Below are 24,529 nucleotides of genomic sequence, written 5' to 3'. Positions count from 1 at the left end.
GGATAATAAAATAACCTTAGTGGCATTACTGACTTTTGCAAAAGCTTGAAGTGGTATCCTCATATAGAATTGGTCACCTTCATTTTTAGAAAATCTGGTATTGACCACAGTGATGTTGATGATACCCCATAGTGAGTACAAATTGGCTTGTAAAAGATGAATTTCTTTAAAAATGCAAATTTCAGGGGTTCATAGGCCCTCAAAGTTCCAGGAAATTAGAGTAAGAATAAAAAAATAAAATCAATAGCTATTTTTTGCTTTTCTGGCTAAAAATTGTTATTGCCATCATTATCCTCAAAACAAGAATTAGAAGGCTATCAAGAGATGGTCTGAGTTTCAGCATGTTTGTCCAAAAACAAAACTTAAATAAATGAGAGAGAGTGGAGAGAGAGGGAGAAGCAGAAGCAGAGTTACTATATGATATTAGGTAAAATAGATTTGGAACTAAAACAGTACGAGAAACAAGATTGCTATGTGATGGTAAAGCTATATTAACGCATAAAATATTAACAACATTAAATCTAAATGCCCCAAGAAATAAGGCAAACATCTAAAACATCTAAAAGCTAATACAGAAATACAGGAGGAAATAAATAGAACTATATTTGTAAGTGAAGACATTAAAAACCCACTGTCAAAATAGCAGGTTAATTAACCAATTAATTAATTATATAGCTAAACAAAGAAACAAGGAATAATTAACAGACATGGAGAGAAATGAATAGATTTTCTCCTTGAGAAGTAAAATGAGATTTTACTTCTCATTTTACTTCTCATTAAGATGCATAATAAACACAAAAGACCATAATTCTACATGTCATTTTGTCTACAATACAAAAATAAAGGTAGAATTTAAAAGTAATCAACCACCTGGAAAGCATAGAACAGTGGGGTCAGAGAATAAATCAGAACTATTGATGAAACAGGGTATATTGTATTACCAGAAACAAGTTGTATGCCCTTGAAAGTGTTCAATGAACATTGTAGTTGACAGTCCAACACCTATCCCACTCCAATCATATTGAAGAGATTTGGTTATAAATTGGATACATAACCAATTTTTGCCAATGGACATAAGTCTGTGAAGAAAAGCTCTTCCTTTTATGAGAGAACCAAAAGAGGAGATGATCTGTCTTCTTCCTCTAGACTTTGCCATATCTGGATATGACTTGGGATTATTTACCTACTTTGTTACTAATAGGAAATCTAAAAGCTAAAAGGAACCTGGGTCTTTGATGGCATTATTGAAATAACATACTGACCCACTGCAGATCTTGCCTTACCTCTGATTAAGTTAGTTAAGCTATTTCCTTCTTAAGTCAGTTTTTATTGAGTTTTCTGTTACTGTACTGAAAAGAATCCTGGCTGATACCAGGTATAAAAATAAAGAAAATGTGTATCAATGCAATTAAAAAAAAAAAAAGGAAGGAAGAAAGAAAGCAACACAATAGAGTGGCTAGCAGTTAAACAGGGTTCTCTGTTGGCTGGGCACTGAGCTAAATACTTTATATACATTAACTCATTTTATCCTCAAAATACTGCTAATGAGGCGATTGCCATCATCATCCCATTTAACAGATGACAAGCTATCTGTTGACAATTTGTAAGTGATTGGCAGAGCCAGAATTTGATGCCAGGTAGTCTAATTCCAGAATGCTCTTATATGCTATACTGCCTCTCACTTCTCTGTGTTTCTCTATGATTTTCTTTTAAGTGGCTCTTCCAAATAAAGAGTTAAACAACTACATATCAACATTCCTAACTGCACTTGATAAGTGGTTAAAGGAGATAATGCATACTGTATAAGTTATCAATTGTTGGGTAACAAACCAGCCCCAAATTTTGTGGTTTAAAACAAAAACAATTATGGGGACTTCCCTAGTGGTCCAGTGGTTAACAATCTGCCTTCCAGTGCAGGGGATGTGGGTTTGATCCCTGGTTGGGGAACTAAGATCCCACATGCCGTGGGGCAACTAAGCCTGTGTGCTGCAACTACTGAGCCCGTGCGCTCTGGAGCTGAGCACCACAACTAGAGGGAAGCCCACCCACTGCAACAAAAGATCCCGCATGCCGCAACTAAGACCTGACGCAGCCAAATAAATAATTAAAAAAAAAACCGAAAAAACACTCCCTATCCACCAGAATAGCTATGAAAAAGACCAAAAGAGGATGTGTGAGGGTGTGGAGCAAAGAGACCTTTAAAACAAAAACATTTAATTTGCTCATAAATCTTTAATTTGGGCAGCACACAGCAGGATTGCCCTATCTCTGCTCCCCCTCACAGCGTTAGCAGGGGTGGCTAGTTTGAGAACTAGTGAGTCAAGATGACTCACTCACATGGCTAGCAAGTTGGTGCTGGCTTTGTACTGAGCTCAGCCAGCACTGTGGGTTGAGGCCCTCAGTACTGCTGTACCTGGGCCTCTTCACAGTGGCCTGAGCTTTCTCACAGCAAGATGACTCACTCCTAAGAGCAAGTATATAATTTGATATACTTACTTTGGACCCAAGCAGACACTGTATTGCATTTTTTTAACTTAGCCTTGGAGGTCACATCATGTCACTTCTGCCAGAGTCATTAGGCCACCCAAAATCAAGGGGAAGAGCATAGAGCTCATCTCTCAATGGGAGAAGTGTGAAAAAAGAATGTGTGGGATGGTTTGGTTTTTAAAGACAGATTAGGAAAACACAGTCTGCCACAAACACTTTTATGCCTGTGACAATACAGACAGGAAGTCATTGAGTGGGGAAAATGCAGTCACAAATGTTAAAAAAAAAAAAAAAGCCAATTTAAAGACTTCCAAAAGAATAAAAAATTTTGAACCCAGTGTTTGGCAAGGCTGAAGGTGCACTGTAAATTGGCACGCGTTTTTGGAAAGCTGCTTGACAGTATTCATACTCTTTGACACGATATAAAAATATTCTTAATTCTTTTTTTTCACAATTTTATATGTATGTTGGAATCTATGTGTGCCAGGATTTTAAAACAGTAATCAGAGAGCATTTTTCTTCACTGCAAATGATTAAACAAAGAAAGATTAAGTGAAGATGAAATCAAAACTTCAGAGTGCATAATTCTGGAGACCACATAATCACACATACGGAAAAAAATATTCTTAATTCTTAATACTAACAAGATGTCAGTAAATATGATGGTTTCCATCCTGTATGATAATTATATGGGTAGTAAAAATGGCAACTTTGTAGACTTGGAAATATAAGTAAACACACACCCAAGACACACACACACTAATAAAACAGAACAAAAATAGTATGCATAAAATATTAGAACTATGCAATATGTATAGATATATACACTGGCAGATTAAAAGTGAATATGGAGCAATAGCAATAGAATTTAATGGCCTTTGTGGTCTTTTTTTAATAAATTTGCTTAAATGTATAGTATTGATACATAATTTTAATATAGTATATAAATTAAATATATCACAAGCTCCAACAATCATAAATATAGTACATTAAAGAAAGAACTCACAAAAATAGAGCCATGCTACTTTATCATACATAGGCTAGTACATACTACTTATTGCAAATGTTGAGTGTTTAGTTAAGAATAATTTGCTTGCCCTTTAGAATTTAGAAGAATTCTTGGGTTATAAATTGGAAGATTGCTGGCACAACATAAAATAACGGTCTATGGACATTAATTACCACCCCAAACTTTTCTTTTAAAATCCTGGTAGAAGTCTCTCTCTAGAAGATTGACTTGAGATGAAGGACTATAAGGAAGACCTCCCTACCCACCTGCCCCAGTCCTTCAAAATTACAAAAATTATAAAGACAAAGAAAAAATGCATACTGTTGCTTAAAAATAACAAAATATGCTACCAGTTGGTCTAAATTTTTGAAGAATTCCAGAACTACTGAAAGCTTGTATCGTCTGATCAATAGAGCGAATATCGGTTTAAAACCTAGTGCAGATTGTAACCAATGTTGCAATGTGGATGTGGTGTTGATGGTGGGGAGGCTGCGTGTGGGCTGGGGAGGGAGTGTGTGGGAACAGTCTACTTCCTGCTTAATTTTGCTGTGAACTTAAAACTGCTCTGAAGAATGAAGTCTATTCATAAAAAAGACAACAACTAGACACCCTAGTGCATCAGAGATCCTAGAGGTAGGAATGACTCAAGTTATGTTGGAATGTTCTAAGCTCAGAGGCACTGGATGGAGGAGCAGGAGAGTTCTTTGGGCAACTGTTTTCTAAACAGAAGGCAGTAAGAGCATTTACCTCCAGGATACGTGGTGCAGAAGGACAGGGACATTCTTCAGAGTGCACATCTTCAGCTGGGGGTGTGTACAGTATTGCTGTCAGTGCAGCAAAAATTGGTTTGGGGGTGAGGGATGGGGAGAGAAGAATTTAAAAAAACCCTACATATTGCAATAATTTGTGGCCCTCCAAAGGACGGAGGTGAGGTCAAGGTCATCCTACCCCCATCCCTCCCAAAAAACCCCCAAACAAAGGACAACAGTAAATAAACAGATATAGAGGACATCTGTGGTACTAAAATTCATTGGGCTTAGGCAGTGATTAGGGGAAAAAGTGTCTAAAAAAGGCTTCTTAGGAGGACAATAATGAAAAAAGAGTTGAGAAATATTGTTCCAGAGGGTAGTGAATGGCGGGGGTAGTAGGAGAGGGCTGGAGAGATCCACAGTGACCAGAGACAGTTTCCAGGAATAGAACCAGCTCCCACAGACAGGGCTGCTCGAACACAAAGAAAAGCAGCAAACCGAGAATCACCAGGCTTTTAAGGAAAACCAACATCAGGAAAGACAGGCACCAAGCCCAGTAAGTATAAGCATGAATGCCTGAGGAAACAGTTAATAGAGCAAATAAAATTTAAAATTAACTATAATCAGTAACCTCAGAGGGGACTTCCCTGGTGGCTCAGTGGTTAAGAATCCGCCTGCCAATGCAGGGGACACGGGTTCGAGCCCTGGTCTGGGAAGATCCCACATGCTGCAGAGCAGCTAAGCCCGTGCGCCACAACTACTGAGCCTGTGCTCTAGAGACCATGAGCCACAACTACTGAGCCCACGTGCCACGACTACTGAAGCCCACGCGCCTAGAGCCCGTGCTCCGCAATAAGAGAAGCCACTGCAATGAGAAGCCAGCGCACAGTAATGAAGAGTAACCCCCGCTCGCCGCGACTGGAGAAAGCCCGCACGCAGCAACGAAGATCCAACGCAGCTAAAAATAAATAAATAAATAAATAAATAAAAAATAACCTCAGAGATACAAGAGGATGCTACACCCATAAGGGCAGGCAGTTATTAATTAAAGAATCAATTGTTGCTATTGAAAACAAAAAATATGATCATTGAAATAGAAGTCCTAGTAGATAAAGCAAATAGCAAAATAAACACACTCAAGTATAAACTAGTGAATTCTAAGAAATAAGCCAAAAACTTCAGCCATAATAGAGTGCACCAAAGATGAAGTGTAATACACACAAAAAGGATTTAAAAAATAAATTAATGCATTTTAATCGCATTACTGTATTTCTTTGAAAATAATTGTATCTACATATAAATGTGGTAAACAGTTTTCTAAAATGAGCCTTAATGATCCCTGCCAGTAATGTGATATTGAAAAGTTTTAGTTTGCTTTTCTATAAGAGGGGAACTTGATACAACAACTTTATAAAGTGCTAAATTCCTAAGATTATTGGGAGAATTATTATCACAAAATATACCTCAGTTGCACAGTTTATCAAGTAAGACCCCTTTCCTTTCCTTTCCATTGTGGTGCTATTGCCTTACCATGACTAAGATTTTTTTTTCCATTGCACAGTGGGATCTTAACATCAATAAGCAGGTTTGAAATGATGCAACAGCTTTCTCTAATTTCATTGCACAATGGTAGTGAGTAGAGCACTGAGTCAGTTGGAGAAAAAACAGCATATCTTAAGTCAGGTGAATAAGAACCACTTTAATAATAGTAGCCCTCAAACTGCGTCTTTACTGTACTTTACAATGAGTAGTTAATTGTAATAAGCTAATTGTCCACATATTATAACGTAGCAAAGTAGAAAGGCAGAAGTTGCATGACCTCCCCAAACCTGTCAAACAGTAAAACAACTGGAATTCCTAACTTTCTGATATTCCCTTGGACTTCTACGAGGGACTTGAGGCTCAGATAGACTTAATTAGACTCTGATAATGAAAATAGCTTAACACATATTGAGCACTATTATATTCCAGGTGCTATGCCAAGTGCTTGATGTGTATTACCTCAGAAAATCCATCCACAGGACATCTCTATGAGGTAAGTATTACTATTATTATTCCCATTTTACAAGTGAGAAAACTGAGGTCCAGAGACGTTTAAGCAATGTGCTAAAGTCTTACCGCTGGTTAAGTGGCAGAGTCCAGTGTGAATTGGGCAGTTTGGCTCCAGAGCCCATGCTCTTGGCTTTATGTGTAGGGGAGACACTTTGGGGCTATGGACTGGAGGGGTGGAGAGCTTTGAAGAGTTTTTATGGGGTGGGAGTCGAGAAATGAATCATACTATTGGGCAGTCCAGACGTTTCAAGAGGAGTTGCTGCCTGGCAGTGAATGCTGATTGTGCTTCCAACAGGTTATTATCTTACTCGATTACTCTTCGTCTTGACATCTTTTCTGCCTTTTTTTCCTGTGGATTGATATCAAGCTTAAGGAGGGGTGGCCACCAGTAAGAAGCCAGCAGTCCTCACGTGCAGAACAGTGTGTACACATGGAAAAGCAGTTTAGGCATAGCAGAGGGAGGCTTACATACGGTGATCTTTCAAACTTCAAAGCAAAATATGGGGAGCATAGTTTCATTCGTTTGCCATATTGCTGTTTTTAAAATTACGTCTGTTATTGGTTTTGTTTTTGTCAAGATTTTCATAGAAAGATATATATCTGTACTATACTAACTGGTGACCGTATTCTTAAAACTGTAATACTTACATAGGCTCATTGTAACAAAAAAATCAAAGAGTACAGATTGTATAGAACAAAAACTTTTCACTTGGATCAGAGACTTAAATGTAAAGATGAGCCTATAAAATAACTGGAGGAAAACATTGGTGAATTTAAATAATAATCTTGGAGGGAAGGAAGAACTCTAAGTATAAAACAATATCCTGACATGATGAGGGAAAACATCAGCACATTAGATTGCATAAAACTTTTTCATGAAAAATGTACCATAAACAAACTACAATGATTAGCAAAAGCAGGAGCACAAAATTTAACACCTATAATAAACAGGTATTTGAAAAATATATACAAAGAGCTACTTCAATAAGAAAAATAAAATTAAGTAGAAAAGTAGGCAAAGAATATAGTTTACAAAAAAAAAACCAACCATAAAAATGCTTTGACCTAACTCATGAATAAAATATCAATGCACTAATGAGATGTAATTTTCATCTGATTACCAAAGGTTTAAGCTTTTTATAATACCCAGTACTGACAGGGGTGTGAAGAAAAAAGTATGCTCACATATACATAATAAGAGTGTAAATTGTTGAAACCTTTTAGAAGACAATATAGCAGTATTTATGACCATTTTAAATTCTCAGACTTATTGACCAAGCAATTCTATTAGGAATTTATCGTATGTACATATTAATTCAGACACTCCAAAATATGTGTCATTGTGCCATTGTTTGTTTTTAATAGGGAAAAGCTATAACAACCTAAATGTTCTTCCATACAGGAAAGGATAAACTCTGACGTTTCCCTTTGACAAAATACCATCCAGTATTTAAAATAATGAAGCAGGACTAAATGTGCTTACTTGGAAAGATGTTTAGAATACATGATTTAGTGAAAAAAGCTATTTGCAGTACAATATCCATGAAATGATCCCATTTGGGAATGTGTGTTTTGCAGTGTATACATGTATTGGTTAGGATGCTTTTGTTGTAAGTAAACAGATAATCATGAAATTGATCAGATCCCATAATTTGAAGTGTAGAGGCTGGTTGGGTTTACAGTTTAGCTTTAGTGGCTTAATCCGCCGTCTCAGCTCTGTTTCCCTGATTCTCCTGGCTCAGCCTCCTCTGCTGACTTCTCAGACTGGTTCTAGCGGTTCTGACCCTCATCTCCAATCATGGTTCTCTTGAGAGGAACCCCCCCCTCCCAGCAAATTTCCCCTTGCATCTCATTGGTCTGAACTGAATCATAGCAGTGACTTGTGAGCCCATTCTCAGCCGGATCCCCGGGACAGGGAAATACCCTGCATGGATAGCTTAGGTCTGGCTTTCTGAATCAGGTACCAGCAAGGGAGGATTTAACATGATTGTCTGAGACCCATTAGAGTTCACCCAAGAGGTGAAGTCAAGGTCATCCTATCCCCATCCCTCCCAAAAAAACCCCAAACAAATAAATGGCAACTGGACGTGAAATGGAATAGACGGGAATTAGGGGTATGGGGTAGAAAGCGATTTCTTTTTTCACTTCTTAGCCTTCTACGCCATTAATTTTTTTAACATAGCTGCACGTGTCTGACTCAGGATCACAGCGGGAATCCTATGAACAGATGGCATACTCAAAAGAGTTTAACGAAGAGACTTTAATAAAGAGATGATTTACCAACGCATGGGTGAGGTTAAAGGAACAAAAAAGGGATGGGCAAGCGTGCAGGGACTAGCCACAGCAGGAAGTTGTTCCTAGCCCTAGGCCTGCAGGGGCCAGGGGCGTGCAGTCAGAGCGGGAACGGTGTTAGGGAGCCTGGAGTGAGCTGGTGCTGAGGGAGAAGAATGAAGAGCAGCCGCTGCCTGAGCAGTTGTGCGGCAGGAAGGGAGTGCTTGTGTGGGTGATAAATGAATACCTCATGCCCTTCAGTCTCCTGATGGTGCTTCCCGTTTGCCAACCCAGCTGCAACCAGAAACCAGAGGGCAAGGGGGAGGCAATCTGTAGAAGTCCGCCTCCTGGGACTCAGAGCAGGGAGTGGTTAGGGAATGGCTGACTAGGGGCAAGTGGAACAAACAGCCAGCACAGCATATATTACCTAATTGAAAACATCGATACTTTTTTAAAAATTAAAAAAATGTGGGAAATCCTACACATGCTACGACATGGATGAACCTTGAGGACACTATGCTAAGTGAAATAAATCAGTCCCAAAAGGACAAATACGATTATGATTCTCCTATATGAGGTAACTAAAATAGTCAAATGCAGAGAAACAGAAAGTAGGATGGTGGTTGCCAGAGGCTGGGGGGAAGGGGAAATGCAGAGTCATTGTTCAGTGGGTTTATGGTTTCAGTTTTGCAAGATCAAAAGAGTTCTGGAGACTGGTTGCACAACAGCGTGAATATACTCAACACTACTGAACTGTACACTTAAAAATGATTATGATGGATTACGGCCATTTTAATAAGCATGAAGGGTATCTCATTGTTTTAATTTGCAACTCCTTCATAACATATTAAGTTGAGCATCTTTTCATATGCGTATCTGCCATCTCTACATCTTCTTTGGTAAAGTGTCTATTCAGGTTTCTTCCCTATTTTTTGATTGGGTTGTTTTTTTTATTATTGTTGAGTTTTAAGGGTTGTTTGTATATTTTGGATAACAGTCCTTTATCAGATATATCTTTTACAAATATGTTCTCAGTCTGTGGCTTGTCTTCTCATTCTCTTGCAAATGCCTTTTGCAGAACAGAAGTTTTAAATTTTAATAAGGTCCAGTTTATCCATTCTTTCTTTCACTAACAATACCAAAAACTAGTGAGGATGTGGAGCAACAGGAACTCTCATTCATTGCTAGTGGGATACAAAATGATACAGCCACTTTGGAAGACAGTTTGACAGTGTCTTACAAAACTAAACATTCTTTTACCATGTGATTTAGCAGTCATGCTCCTTGATTTTACCCAAATGAGTTGAAAACTCATGTTCACACAAAAACCTGCACACAGATGAGCAGCTTTATTCATAATTGCCAAAACTTGGAAGCAACCAAGATGTCCTTCAGTAGGTGAATGGCTAAATAAACTGTGGTACATCCAGACAATGTACTATTAGTGCTAAAAAGAAATGAGCTATCAAGACATGAAAAGATATGGAGGAACCTTAAAAGCATATGACTAAGTGAAAGAAGCCAATCTGAAAAGGTTACCTACTATATGATTCCAACAATACGATATTCTGGAAAAAGCAAAAGTCTGAAGACAGTGAAAAGATCAGTGGTTGTCAGGGGTTAGGAGGAAGAGAGGGATGAATAGGTGGAATACAGAGGATTTTTAGGGCAGTGAAACTAGTTGGTATGATACTATAATGGTGGCTACATGTCATTATACATTTGTCTAAACTCAAGGGATATACAACACCAAGAGTGAATCCTTATGTGAACTATGGACTCTGGGTGATGATGATGAGTCAGTGTAGGTTCATCAGTTGTAACAGATGCAACAGTCTGGTGGGAGATTTTGATATGGGAGAGGCTGTATGCACATGGAGGGGGGAAGTATATGGGAAATCTCTGTGCCTTTGACTCAGTTTTGCTGTGAACCTAATACTGCTCTAAAAAATAAAGCCTCTTTTTTTAAAATGGTTATGATAGTACATTTATGTTATGTGTTTTTAACCACAATTTTTTTAGAATGTGAGAGTCTTTTCTTTCTTCCTCACTCCCTAATCTCACCAGCAAAAAAGACCATCAAAGTGTTCATATTTTTAATCAAGTTTTAAACTTCACACTCTTTTATTTTCTGAAGATGATGATTTTAAAGCAATACTGTGCTCAGAGAGAGGTCCTGAATACAGAAATACAGATCTGTGAGTTACCAGCATGGGTGTGATACTTCTATCATGGACATGGATGAAATCTCCAGGTACTATGTGCAAAGAAGGCAGGAGAGGCTGAGGAGGAGGCCAGGGAAACCCAAATTAAGGAGGCAGAGAGAGAAGGAAGAGTCGGCCAAGAAGAATGAAAAATTAACAAAGAACCAATATGAAGGCAGGAACCAAGGACAGAGAGCATTTTAAGTATAAATGCATACATCAAAATCACAGTGAGATACCACTTCACACTGTTTAGGATGGCTATTATTTTTGAAAAAAGAAAAACAAGTGCTGACAAGGATGTGGAAAAAATGCACTGCTGGTGGGAATGTAAAACGTTTTAGCCATGTGGTAAACAGTTTGGCAAGGCTTCAACAAGTTAAACATAGAATTATCATATTGTAATAGGCAAGAACTTTTGTATTCTATTGTAAGTTAATCACTAAAGGGATGTTGCCTCTAAGCCTAAAGTATACATAATGGCCCATCTCTGGGAACCCTGTCTCTCAGGTAATAAGCATCAAGCTAAAACACCTTTGTTTAGCTGACAGAAAACATCCTGACCAGGCCCACCTATTGAATGACTACAGGAAAGAAGAAATTAATACATCTCCTCCTGAGTCTGGCCGGGACCAGCACTTTACCCCCTTCCCTTTTAGTATAAAAGAAGCCTGAATTCTAACTCAGGGAAGACGGTTCTTTGGGACACGAGTCCACCACCTTCTTTGTCTGCTGGCTTTCCAAATAAAGTTGCTATTCCTTGTCCCAACAACTCATCTCTTGATTTATTGGCCTGTTGTGCAGTGAGCAGTATGAGCTTGGACTAGGTAACAATATGATCCAGAAATTCCACTACTCAGAAGATTGAAAGCAGGGACTCAAACAGATATTTGTATATGAGTGTTCATACAGCATTATTCACAATAGCCAAAAAGTGGAAACATCCTAAATGTCCACTTTTGGATAAACAAAATCAATAAACAAAATGTGGTATATACATACAGTGGAATATTATCATCTTAAAAGGGAATGAAGTTCTGCTACAACATGGATGAATCTTGAAAACATTATGCTAAGTGAAATAAGTCAGACACAAAAGGGCAAATAGTGTATGATTCCACTTATATAAGGTACCTACAATAGGCAAATTCATAGAGACAGAAAGTAGAATAGAGGTTACCAGGGGCTGGAGGGTAGGGAAGACTGGGGAGTTATTACTTAGTGGGTATAGAGGTTCATTTTGGAAAGATGAAAAAGTTCTGTGGATGGATGGTGGTGATGATTGCATGACAATGTGAATGTATTTATGCCACTGAACTGTATACTCAAAATGGTTAGAATGGTACATTTTATGTTATGTATATCTTACCACACAAAAAATAATAAAAGGCATGAAAGAAGCCAGACACTAAAGAGTACACACTGTATGAGTCCATTTATATGAAGTTCAAGAACAGGCAAACCTAATTGGAGGTGGGTAGAGTCTGAGCAGCAGCTACCTTAATATATGTGTGTGTGGGGGGAAGGAAATTGGAGCAAAAGAAAAACACAGTGTACATTTCAAGGAGTTTTGAAAAGGGGGCAAATCGGGTAATGCTAGCTAGGAAAGCCTGGAATGCAGTTTTTTTTTTTTTTTTAGGAAAAAGAAAGCCGAATGTATTTTTAGTTTAAGGAACAGATGGACAGGGAAGGATGACAAACAGAGGGGAAAGACGGATGACATTCTGAGGGATGAGGGGAGAGGATGAGGAGGGGAACGGCAGGGGCCATCCTCGGAAAAGCATAGGGCACCTCTCCCACTGTGACTATGGGACAATGGGCAAGGATGGGCAAGGATTAGCCAAGTGAGGATGTAGAAGAGAAGCATAATAAAGTTGCATGGTCTTTATTTCACTATACTCAACGGGCTTCGCCCAGCCTGTTTAGTATCACCAACATCCCTCCAAATTCTAACCGTTCTGGTCAGTTGCTCTCTCTAAAACTGAGCTTGATCACTGTCCACCACCTTAAAATCATTTCTGTTGAAGTTTTCCTTGTCTGAACGTGTAGGTATTTGATGAGAAGACCTCTACGGTTTATTCACGGCTCATGATTTTGATTTAACATGGATGTGAATTTTAGAATAAAACGGTTGGAAAATATATGTATTTTTTTAACATCTTTATTGGACTATAATTGCTTTACAATGTTGTGTTAGTTTCTGCTGTATAACAGAGTGAATCAGCTATACATATACATATATCCCCATATCCCCTCCCTCTTGCGTCTCCCTCCCACCCTCCTTATCCCACCCCTCCAGGTGGTCGAAGAGCACTGAGCTGATCTCCCTGTGCTATGCAGCTGCTTCCCACTGGCTATCTATTTTACATTTGGTAGTATATACATGTCAGTGTTACTCTCTCACTTCGTCCCAGCTTACCCTTCCCCCTCCCTGTGTCCTCAAGTCCATTCTCTATGTCTGCGTCTTTATTACTGTCCTGCCCCTAGGTTCATCAGAACCATTCTTTTTAGATTCCACATATATGTGTTAGCATACAGTATTTGTTTTTCTCTTTCTGACTTACTTCACTCTGTATGACAGACTCTGGGTCCATCCACCTCACTACAAATAACTCAATTTTGTTTCTTTTTATGGCTGAGTAATATTCCATTGTATATATGTGCCACATCTTCTTTATCCATTCATCAGTTGATGGACACATAGGTTGCTTCCATTTCCTGGCTATTGTAAATAGTACTGCAGTGAACATTGTGGTACCTGACTCTTTTTGAATTATGGTTTTCTCAGGGTATATGCCCAGTAGTAGGATTGCTGGGTTGTATGGTAGTTCTATTTTTAGTTTTTTAAGGAACCTCCATATTGTTGTACATAGTGGCTGTATCAATTTACATTCCCACCAACAGTGCAAGAGGGTTCCCTTTTCTCCACACTCTCCAGAATTTATTGTTTGTAGATTTTTTGATGATGGCCATTCTGACTGGTGTGAGGTGATACCTCATTGTAGCTTTGATTTGCATTTCTCTAATGATTAGTGATGATGAGCATCTTTTCATGTGTTTGTTGGCAATCTGTATATCTTTGGAGAAATGTCTATTTAGGTCTTCTGCCCATTTTTGGATGGGGTTGTTTGTTTTATTCATATTGAGCTGCATGAGCTGCTTGTATATTTTGGAGATTAATCCTTTGTCAGTTGCTTCATTTGCAAATATTTTCTCCCATTCTGAGGGTTGTCTTTTCATGTTTTTTTATGGTTTCCTTTGCTGTGCAAAAGCTTTTAAGTTTCATTAGGTCCCATTTATTTATTTTTGTTTTTATTTCCATTTTCCTAGGAGGTGGGTCAAAAAGGATCTTGCTGTGATTTACGTCATAGAGTGTTCTGCCTATGTTTTCCTCTAAGAGTTTTATAGGGTCTGGCCTTATATTTAGATCTTTAATCCATTTTGTGTTTATTTTTGTGTATGGTGTTAGGGAGTGTTCTAATTTCATTCTTTTACACGTAGCTGTCCAGTTTTCCCAGCACCACTTACTGGAGAGGCTGTCTTTTCTCCATTGTATATTCTTGCCTCCTTTATCAAAGATGAGTTGACCATATGTGTGTGGGTTTAACTCTGGGCTTTCTATCTTGTTCCATTGATCTATATTTCTCTTTTTGTGCCAGTATGATACTGTCTTGATCACTGTAGCTTTGTAGTATAGTCTGAAGTCCTGGAGCCTGATTCCTCCAGCTCCGTTTTTCTTTCTCAAGATTGCTTTGGCTATTCGGAGTCTTTTGTGTTTCCATACAAATTGTGAAATTTTTTGTTCTAGTTCTGTGAAAAATGCCATTGGTGGTTTGATAGGGATTGCATTGAATAGGTAGATTGCTTTGGGTAGTGTAGTCATTTTCACAATGTTGATTCTTCCAATCCAAGAACATGGTGTATCTCTCCATCTGTTTGTATCATCTTTAATTGCTTTCATCAGTGTCTTATAGTTTTCTGCATACAGGTCTTTTGTCTCCTTAGGTAGGTTTATTCCTAGGTATTTTATTCTTTTTGTTGCGATGGTAAATGAGAGTGTTTCCTTAATTTCTCTTTCAGATTTTTCATCATTAGTGTATAGGAATGCAAGAGATTTCTGTGCATTAACTTTGTATCCTGCTACTCTACCAAATTCATTGATTAGCTCTAGTAGTTTTCTGGTAGCATGTTTAGGATTCTCTATGTATAGTATTATATCATCTGCAAACAGTGACAGCTTTACTACTTCTTTTCTGATTTGGATTCCTTTTATTTCTTTTTCTTCTCTGATTGCTGTGGCTAATACTTCCAAAACTATGTTGAATAAAAGTGGAGAGAGTAGGCAACCTTGTCTTGTTTCTGATCTTAGAGGAAATGGTTTCAGTTTTTCGCCATTGAGAACGATGTTGGCTATGGGTTTGTCATATATGGCCTTTATTATGTTGAGGTAGCTTCCCTCTATGCCTACTTTCTGGAGAATTTTTATCATAAATGGGTGTTGAATTTTGTCAAAAGCTTTTTCTGCATCTATTGAGATTATCATATGGTTTTTATCCTTCAGTTTGTTAATATGGTGTATCACATTGATTGATTTGCATATATTGAAGAAACCCTGCATTCCTGGGATAAACCCCACTTGATCATTGTGTATGATCCTTTTAATGTGCTGTTGGATTCTGCTTGCTGGTATTTTGTTGAGGATTTTTGCATCTATGTTCATCAGAGGTATTGGCCTGTAGTTTTCTTTCTTTGTAATATCTTTGTCTGGTTTTGGTATCAGGGTGATGGTGGCCTCATAGAATGAGTTTGGGAGTGTTCCTCCCTTTGCTATATTTTGGAAGAGTTTGAGAAGGATAGGTGTTAGCTCTTCTCTAAATGTTTGATAGAATTCACCTGTGAAGCCATCTGGTCCTGGACTTTTGTTTGTTGGAAGATTTTTAATCACAGTTTCAATTTCAGTGCTTGTGATTGATCTGTTTATATTTTCTATTTCTTCCTGGTTCAGTCTCAGAAGGTTGTGTTTTTCTAAGAATGTGTCCATTTCTTCCAGGGTGTCCATTTCTTCCAGTTTGTCCATTTTATTGGCATATAGTTGCTTGTAATAATCTCTCATGATCCTTTGTATTCCTGCAGTGTCAGTTGTTACTTCTCCTTTTTCATTTCTAATTCTATTGATTTGAGTCTTCTCCCTTTTTTTCTTGATGAGTCTGGCTAATGGTTCATCAATTTTGTTTATCTTTTCAAAGAAGAAGCTTTTAGCTTTATTGATCTTTGCTCTTGTTTCCTTCATTTCTTTTTCATTTATTTCTGTTCTGATCTTTATGATTTCTTTCCTTCTGCTAACTTTGGGGTTTTTTTGTTCTTCTTTCTCTAATTGCTTTAGGTGTAAGATTAGGTTGTTTATTTGAGATGTTTCTTGTTTCTTGAGGTAAGATTGTATTGCTATAAACTTCCCTCTTAGAACTGCTTTTGCTGCATCCCATAGGTTATGGTTCATCACATTTTCATTGTCATTTGTTTCTAGGTGTTTTTTGATTTCCTCTTTGCTTTCTTCAGTGATCTCTTGGTTATTTAGTAGTATATTGTTTAGCCTCCACGTGTTTGTATTTTTTTACAGTTCTTTTCCTGTAGTTGATATCTAGTCTCATAGCATTGTGGTCAGAAAAGATACTTGATATGATTTCAATTTTCTTTAATTTACCAGTGCTTGATTTGTGACCCAAGGTATGGTCTATCCTGTAGCATGTTCCATGAGCACTTGAGAAGAAAGTGTATTCTGTTGTTTTTGGATGGAATGTCCTATAAATATCAGTTAAGTCCATCTTGTTTAATGCGTCATTTAAAGCTTGTGTTTTCTTATTTATTTTCATTTTGGGTGATCTGTCCATTGGTGAGAGTGGGGTGTTAAAGTCCCCTACTATGATTGTGTTACTGTCGATTTCCCGTTTTATGGCTGTTAGCATTTGCCTTATGTATTGAGGTGCTCATATGTTGGGTGTATAAATATTTACAATTGTTATATCTTCTTCTTGGATTGATCCCTTGATCATTATGTAATGTCCTTCTTTGTCTCGTAATAGTCTCTATTTTAAAGTCTATTTTGTCTGATATGAGAATTGCTACGCCAGCTTTCTTTTGATTTCCATTTGCGTGGAGTACCTTCTTCCATCCCCTCACTTTCAGTCTGTATGTGTCCCTAGGTCTGAAATTGGTCTCTTGTAGACAGCATATATACAGGTCTTGTTTTTGTATCCATTCAGCCCATCTATGTCTTTTGGTTGGAACATTTAATCCACTTACATTTAAGGTAGTTATTGATATGTATGTTCCTATTACCATTTTCTTAATTGTTTTAGGTTTGTTTTTGTAGGTCTTTTCCTTCTCTTGTGTTTCCTGCCTAGAGACGTTCCTTTAGCATTTGTTGTAAAGCTGGTTTGGTGGTGCTGAATTCTCTTAACTTTTGCTTGTTTATAAAGCTTTTAATTTCTCCATCGAATCTGAATGAGATCCTTGCTGGGTAGAGTAATCTTGGTTGTAGGTTTTTCCTTTTTGTCACTTTAATTATGTCCTGCCAGTCCCTTCTGGCTTGCAGAGTTTTTGCTGAAAGATCAGCTCTTAACCTTATGGGGATTCCCTTGTATGTTATTTGTTGCTTTTCCCTTGCTGCTTTTAATATTTTTTCTTTGTATTTAATTTTTGATAGTTTGATTAACATGTGTCTTGGCGTGTTTCTCTTTGGGTTTATCCTGTATGGTACTCTCTTGTGCTTCCTGGACTTGATTGACTATTTCCTTTCCCATGTTAGGGAAGTTTTTGACTATAATGTCTTCAAATATTTTCTCAGACCCTTTCTTTTTCTCTTCTTCTTCAGGGACCCCTATAATTTGAATATTAGTATGTTTAATGGTGTCCCAGATGTCTCTGAGACTGTCCTCAATTCTTTTCATTCTTTTTTCTTTACTCTGCTCCCTGGCCGTTATTTCCACAATTTTATCTCCCAGCTCACTTATCCGTCTTCTGCCTCAGTTAATCTGTTATTGATTCCTTCTAGAATATTTTTAATTTCAGTAATTGTGTTGTTCATCCCTCTTTGTTTGCTCTCTAGTTCTTCTAGATCCTTATTAAATGTTCCTTGTATTTTCTCCATTCTGTTTCCAAGATTTTGAATCATCTTTACTATTGTTACTATGAATTCTTTTTCAGGTGTGTTGCCTATTTCGTCTTCATTTATTTGGTCTTGTAGGTTTTTACCTTGCTCCTTCGTCTGTAACATATTTTTTTGTCGTTTCTCTCTTTTTTTCTTTTTTTTTGATGGGTGGTGCTGTATTCCTGTCTTACTGGTTGTTTGGCCTGAGACGTCCAGCACTGGAGTTTGCAGGCAGTTGGATAGAGCTGGGTCTTGGTGCTGAGATGAGGACCTCCGGGAGGCCTCACTCCAATTAATATTCCCTGGGGTCTGAGGTTCTCTGTTAGTCCAGCAGTTTGGACTCAGAGCTCCCACCACGGGAGCTCGGGCCTGACCTCTGGCCTGGGAACCAAGAGCTTCGTGGTGTGGTTAAAAAAAAAAAGAAAGGAAAAAAAAGGAGCAGTACAATATAAAAGAATAAAAAACTAAGTAAAATTAAAAAGATAAAAATATATCAGGAAAAATAAAACTATAATTGAAACAACTGCAACAAGGTAAAATAAAACCACAACAGAAAAAATAAAAAAACGAAAAGGATTGGGGGAGTAAGCCAAAAGGAGAGAACAATAACAAAGTATAAAGAATAAAATAAAATTAGAAAAATAAAAGATTTATTAGGAAAAATAAAAATATAAAAGAACCAACAACAATGAATCAGGGCTTCCCTGGTGGTGCAGTGGTTAAGAATCTGCCTGCCAGTGCAGGAGACATGGGTTCGAGCCCTGGTCTGGGAAGATCCCACATGCCACGGAGCAACTAAGCCCATGCGCCACAACTACTGAAGCCTGCACTCTAGAGCCCATGAGCCACAACTACTGAGCCTGTGTGCCACAACTACGGAAGCCCATGTGCCTAAAGCCTGTGCTCTGCAACAAGAGAAGCCACCGCAACGAGAAGCCCATGCACCGCAACAAAGAGTAGCCCCCACTCACTGCAACTAGAGAAAGCCTGCACGCAGCAATGAAGGCCCAACGCAGCCATTAAATAAATAAATTTATAAAAAGCAAACAAACAAAAAAACAACAATGAATCAACAAGGTAAAACAGAAACCTAATCTAAAAGAGGAAAAAAGAAAAAAGCAAGCCTTGGTTCTGGGGGTGGAGTTTGGGCGGGGGTGGAACTTAGGCATGGGTGGGGTTTAAGGTGGGGCAGGACCTAGGCAGGTGGGGGGGTGATGTTTGAGCGAGGGGGGCGCCTGGGCAGGGCCTCTGGAGTGTGGAGTTCCGGAGTTTGGAGGTAGGGCCCTGGGTGAGGGTGTGTGGGTGGGGCTTAGGCCCAGCTCGTTGGAGGGGGTCTCAAAGGGGGTCTCCGAGTGTAGAGATGGGGCCCTGGGGGGATTGTAGGGGCGGGGCTTGGGCTCTGCGCAGCAGGAGGGAGGCTCCGAGGGCAGAGGATTAGGCCCGGGAGCCCAAGAGGCTCCCCGGTGCCCAAGTGGACAGGGAAAGCGCTGACCCCCTTCCCTTCCGTTCCTTCGTGCCCCTCCCCCACTGTCTCCCCCAGGGTCTCCTCTGTCACAGCTGGACCCCTAACGGTGGGTGGGTCCCACTGGGTGTAGGAACTCCTTCCCTCCCCCAGCCGCCCCTCAGGGGTGCTGGTCCCAGAGGTCCGACCTTTACCTTTGCTCCCCCTTCCCTCCCTCCCACTCCCTCAGGACCCCATGGCTGGAGGGGGCCTCGGCGGGCAGAGGATCAGGCCTGGGATCTCAGCAGGTTCCTGGGGGCCCAAGTGGGCAGGGGAAACCTGGCCATGCTCCCTTTTGATCCTCTGCCCTCCCAGTGGTTCCCCAATTTCCCCCTTCGGGTGTGGGATCCCTTCCCCTCCCCCAGCCACCCCTCAGGGGCACCAGTCCCGTCCCGCCTCCACTTCTCCTCCCCCTTCGCTCTCCCCACGCCCCACGTCCTACCCAGTCACTGGGGGTTCCTCCCGTCCCCTTAGGTGCCTGGTAGGTGCCCTAGTTGTGAGGACACGCGAATTCCGTGTCCTCCTAGTACACCATTTTGACTCTCCCCCCCCCAGTATATGTATTTTTAATTTCCTCTGTGTCCTGAATTTAATAAATGCAGCTAAGAAGTAGGCACGTTTATGCCAAAATTATGTTGGAGGTAGAGAGCTATCTTCCTTCCTCACAAAAGTTTGGTTGTTTTATTATTTTTTTGAAGTGAGAACTTTCTTTTCATTCCACAAAGAAAACTGATTTCAGACTTAGATAACTAAATTAAATATATCCACATGTATTTGATTTATCAAAATTTGTTAGTAGGTGATGAATAATTGGACAAGTTTGTCTATTCAGAACTGTAAAGACTTCATTACAGTGTAGCAGCCTGTGATAAGATTCTGGGACTGCTCTAAGATGTGTGGTCTCATTAACTCAGAATAGAGGCCTCTATTGAAAGGCAGGCAATATTGCAGTAGGAGCCTGGCTAGAAGACTGCCTCCTAAAAATCATTCAGAAAAGCCCCTTTCAAAAGGCACACAGACAGTTCAAAAAGCAAAATTATAAATAGCTACTGTGTAGAGGAAAATGGAAAGCTCCATAAATTTTCAAAGGATGAAAATTTAAATGCCACTCAGGATGCCATTTTATCTTATATTAATAAGATTTGTAAAATCATACTTAAGGGTAAAGTGATGGCAAATCTCATGGATTTCTTGTGAGAGTATAAATTGGCTTATCTTTTAAAAAAACAATAGAAGAATATGGATCAGAAGCCTTAACAATTGATTCAAATGGCCATGCCTTTTGAATCAATAATTGCAGTGCTAGGATGTCATCCTTTAAAGACTTCAGAAAAGTGGATAAAAGCTTTTTCACACAAAGAAATTCACTGCAGTGCTAATTATGATAGAAAAAATTAGAAACACCTGAATGTCTAACAATGGGGATTTCAATTATGAAAGATATACCTGATATTACACATTTTATAGTCATTTAAAATGTTTATGAAGAAGTTTTAACTCTGTGGGGAAAATGTGACATATGGTAAGTGTTACAATATTATTTTACTGTATTGAAATATCTATGTGTATGTGTCAAAACTTAAAGTGGTTATCTCTAAGTGGCAGGGTTTTAAGTGATTGTTTTCTCCTTTTTTTATACTGCTCCCTATTTTTCACAATGGATGGGCAGCATTTTTTAAATCAGAATATAAAGTTATTTTTTAATAAAGGGAGGAAGTTACTTCTGATCATTTTTGGTAATAGTTACATACCTGTACTCCAGTAAAATGGGCCAAGATATCCAGCTGCAGTCAGCTATTCATTCAACAATATTTATTAAGCACCTGTTGTGCAGCAAGCTCATGATATGTGCTGGGGATACAACGGTAGAGAAGACACCCAGACATAGGCTGGCCCTCGCCGAGCTTACAGTCTGGTGGAAGGTATAGTGCAGTAGTTTGCCAGGGTTGCCATAACAAAGGACCACAGACTGGGTGGCTTAAAAGAACATAAATTTATTTTCTCACAATTCTGGAGGCTAACAAGTCCAAGATCAAGATGTCGGAGGGTTGGCTTCTTCCAAGGTCTCTCCCCTTGGCTGGTAGATAACCATATTCTCCCTCTGTCTTCACATCTTCAAACTGAGTGTGTCTGTGTCCAAATTTCCTCTTCTTACAAGTCATATTGGATTAAGGTCCACTCTCATGACCTCATTTCAATTTAATTACCTCTTTCAAGACGCTATCTCCATTGCCTCTCGGCCTTTTGGCTAAGAAAAAAAAAAAGACCCTATCTCCAAATATAGTCGTCTTCTGAGGGGTCACCTGTACTGGGTTTAGGACTTCAGCATATGAATTTGGGGGAGACACAACTCAGCCCATAACATAGGCAATGGCAATAAAACAAGCAATTGCATCAGGAAGAAGAACTGGAAAAGCTGAGACCAAAGACTAGACACTATCCTCGCGCTCCAAGCACTACTGGTCATTTCTAGGGAAAGCGTTGTGCTTACTGTATTACAACACTTGCTGCTTTCAGTCGTCTTTTTCAGTGTGTCTGTATGTTTTGGAGCTTCTTTATTTAACAGGTTGACGGGAATGAAACAAATTTTCATCTAGTTAGGATGAAATTCAGCTGACATTTTAAATTTATCTTCTCTTCAGAGTGTCAGAAAATGAATATTTATTCTTTGATGCCTGATATTACAAAGTCATTCATTATCTTTCAGGGACCAGATTGGGTTGTGAATTGATACCTGCTGAGTTCCCAGATGAGCATATGTCATGATTCCCAAGATGGGCTTGGCTGGTTCTAAGTCTCTAGAGCTGTAAACAAACAGAGGTCTGGGGAATAAACTCTTTACTTCTCTGTGACTCATTTTCAAAATTCAGAAGAACATTTTTTTATCGTATCATATACAGAGTCTGCCTAATTCACAGTCCACTTCCTATAAACCTGTATTTCTTTTGGTCTCAAATCCTTCATGGCATGTGGCAGGCTAAAAGTAAATTTATTAAATTCATTTTAAGTTCTTTAAAAATAGAACAGATTCTCGAGGCTGGATAGATCACGGCTGCAAAATGTTTGTTAGATTGCATTCATATATACAGCTCATGGCCCTTGCATTCCAGGAACAGACAGAATTTCACATAATCATTTGAAAAGCAGTAGAAGGTTGGTGTAGCCTAGTGGTTAAGGGCCTGGGCTCTAGGGGCAGCAGCACCACTTTCCACCCCCAGGAGGATTGTGAAGATGAAATGAACGAGCCCTTGGAATCGTGTCCAGTGCACAGTGACCTGTGCAATCTGCAGGAGCTGCTATTATTAGACTTTGCAGAGCAGACTTTCTGTTTGATGGGATCTCTTTCCTACACTGAGTCCAGACTTAGCTCTAGTCTGATACTCAAGATCCAACTCAGACTCAAGAGTGAATGCTCTATGACAACTTTGAGCCCCTTCTGATGGTTACTTTTTTAATTTTATTTTATTTATTTATTTTTGGCTGTGTTGGGTCTTTGTTGCTGCGCGTGGGCTTTCTCTAGTTGCGGTGAGCGGGGGCTACTCTTCGTTGCGGTGTGCGGGCTTCTCATTGCAGTGGCTTCTCTTGTTGCGGAGCATGGGCTCTAGGCGCACGGACTTCAGTAGTTGTGGCTCGCGGGCTCTAGAGTGCAGGCTCAGTAGTTGTGGCGCACGGGCTTAGTTGCTCCACGGCATGTGGGATCTTCCCGGACCAGGGCTCGAACCCGTGTTCCCTGCATTTGGCAGGCGGATTCTTAACCACTGCGCCACCAGGGAAGCCCTGATGCTTACATTTTAATAAGGTAAAATTTTGACCTTTTTGAAGGTCAGCCTTTGGCTAGCTGGATCCACACAATTGCAGTGATTCCCCCTTCTATGACTAGCAACATTAAAATTCGTACAAATTTGGAAGTGTATTGTTAGGTGCCTTTCCATGAACTTGTAAGTACTTCTTAGTCCCCTGAATTCCTCTAAGTCATCTGTGAATAGTCACCTTATAGGACAGATACTTTCATGCCTGCTTCCCCTTAAAGTTCTTGTGCAGGCTTGTGGGACTTTGTTCCAAACTCTGATGCTCTTTTGTTGTTCTTCCCAGTTTGCAATGCCCTTGTTCTTCTTCACCAACATTATCCCTCCTTTATTTCCAAATTGGACCCCAAACCTATGGGATCTTATTTTTTTTATTCCTCTGCTTGATCCCTAATTAATACTTATATATTTTTACACTATATTATTTTGCCCTTATGAATTATTGCTTGAAAAATGTGTTTGTTTCTTATTTGTGCCTTTTGTCCCTCTGTTAGATTGTACAGTAGAATCCTTAACAATAAAGCACATGTGCTTGAATTCTTTTGTAGTTTATCCTACTGTATACACTAAATAACACTTACTGCTTACTGTGGTCTTTTTATTACGTTTTCCTCCTAATCCCAATTACTCTTCTCTACTTTGTAACCCAGCCTTTCTAGCTGGTCTTCTTATAGTTAATGTATACCATCTAGAGGGTTTTCTATCCTCTTGGATTTTATATTGTCAAGTATCTTCTGATAACTTGTTTTACTTTTCTCTGTTGCCCAATCTATTTACACATCATACCAGTGAAATTAAAGAGTTGATATGTTTCTCAGAATATACAAAGGAAAAAAATAAGCAAAGTGCCCTGCTCCGGGTAGAAGTGAGCCCTTCCTCTTTGTGGTCCCTACAGTATTGTTTATCACACATTCTTGTGTAATAAAGAATTTTTATCTTTTCCACTTACCTCGACTAAACTCTCCGAAAGCCATGGATAATTCACCTGTCAGCTTTGGACCTAGTTTTGGGGATTGGGACAGTGAGTTTTTATCCAGATAGATTTAATTTATTCATAATTAATTTTTTTATTTTAAAGAATTTTGGGAAAAATGTACGTAACGTAAAATTTACCATTGTAACCGTTTTTAAGTGTACAGATCAGTGGCATTAAATACATTCACATTGTTGTGCAACAATCATCGCTCTCCATCTCCAGAATTCTTCTCATCTTCCAAAACTGAAACTCTGCACCTATTGAACAATTCCTAACTCCTCATTCTCTTCTCACCTCAGCCCCTGGCAACCATCATCCTGCTTCCTA

General features: G+C 39.1%; 1 long non-coding RNA gene across 1 annotated transcript in view; it reads left to right on the top strand.

The window, feature by feature from the left end:
* Positions 1-24,529, top strand: part of LOC309647313 — a 56,436-nt gene that overhangs the window by 11,483 nt on the left and 20,424 nt on the right. Inside the window, exon 2 of the long non-coding RNA XR_014255953.1 lies at positions 6,217-6,280. This is a non-coding gene — a long non-coding RNA (uncharacterized lncRNA). The remainder of the gene's footprint in view (positions 1-6,216; positions 6,281-24,529) is intronic.

This window comes from Balaenoptera physalus (genome assembly GCF_965194825.1).
Source record: "Balaenoptera physalus genome assembly, chromosome: 18".
NCBI lineage: Eukaryota > Metazoa > Chordata > Mammalia > Artiodactyla > Balaenopteridae > Balaenoptera > Balaenoptera physalus.
The sequence above is the reverse complement of the archived record's forward strand: the minus strand, read 5'-3'. Positions and strand labels throughout refer to the sequence as shown.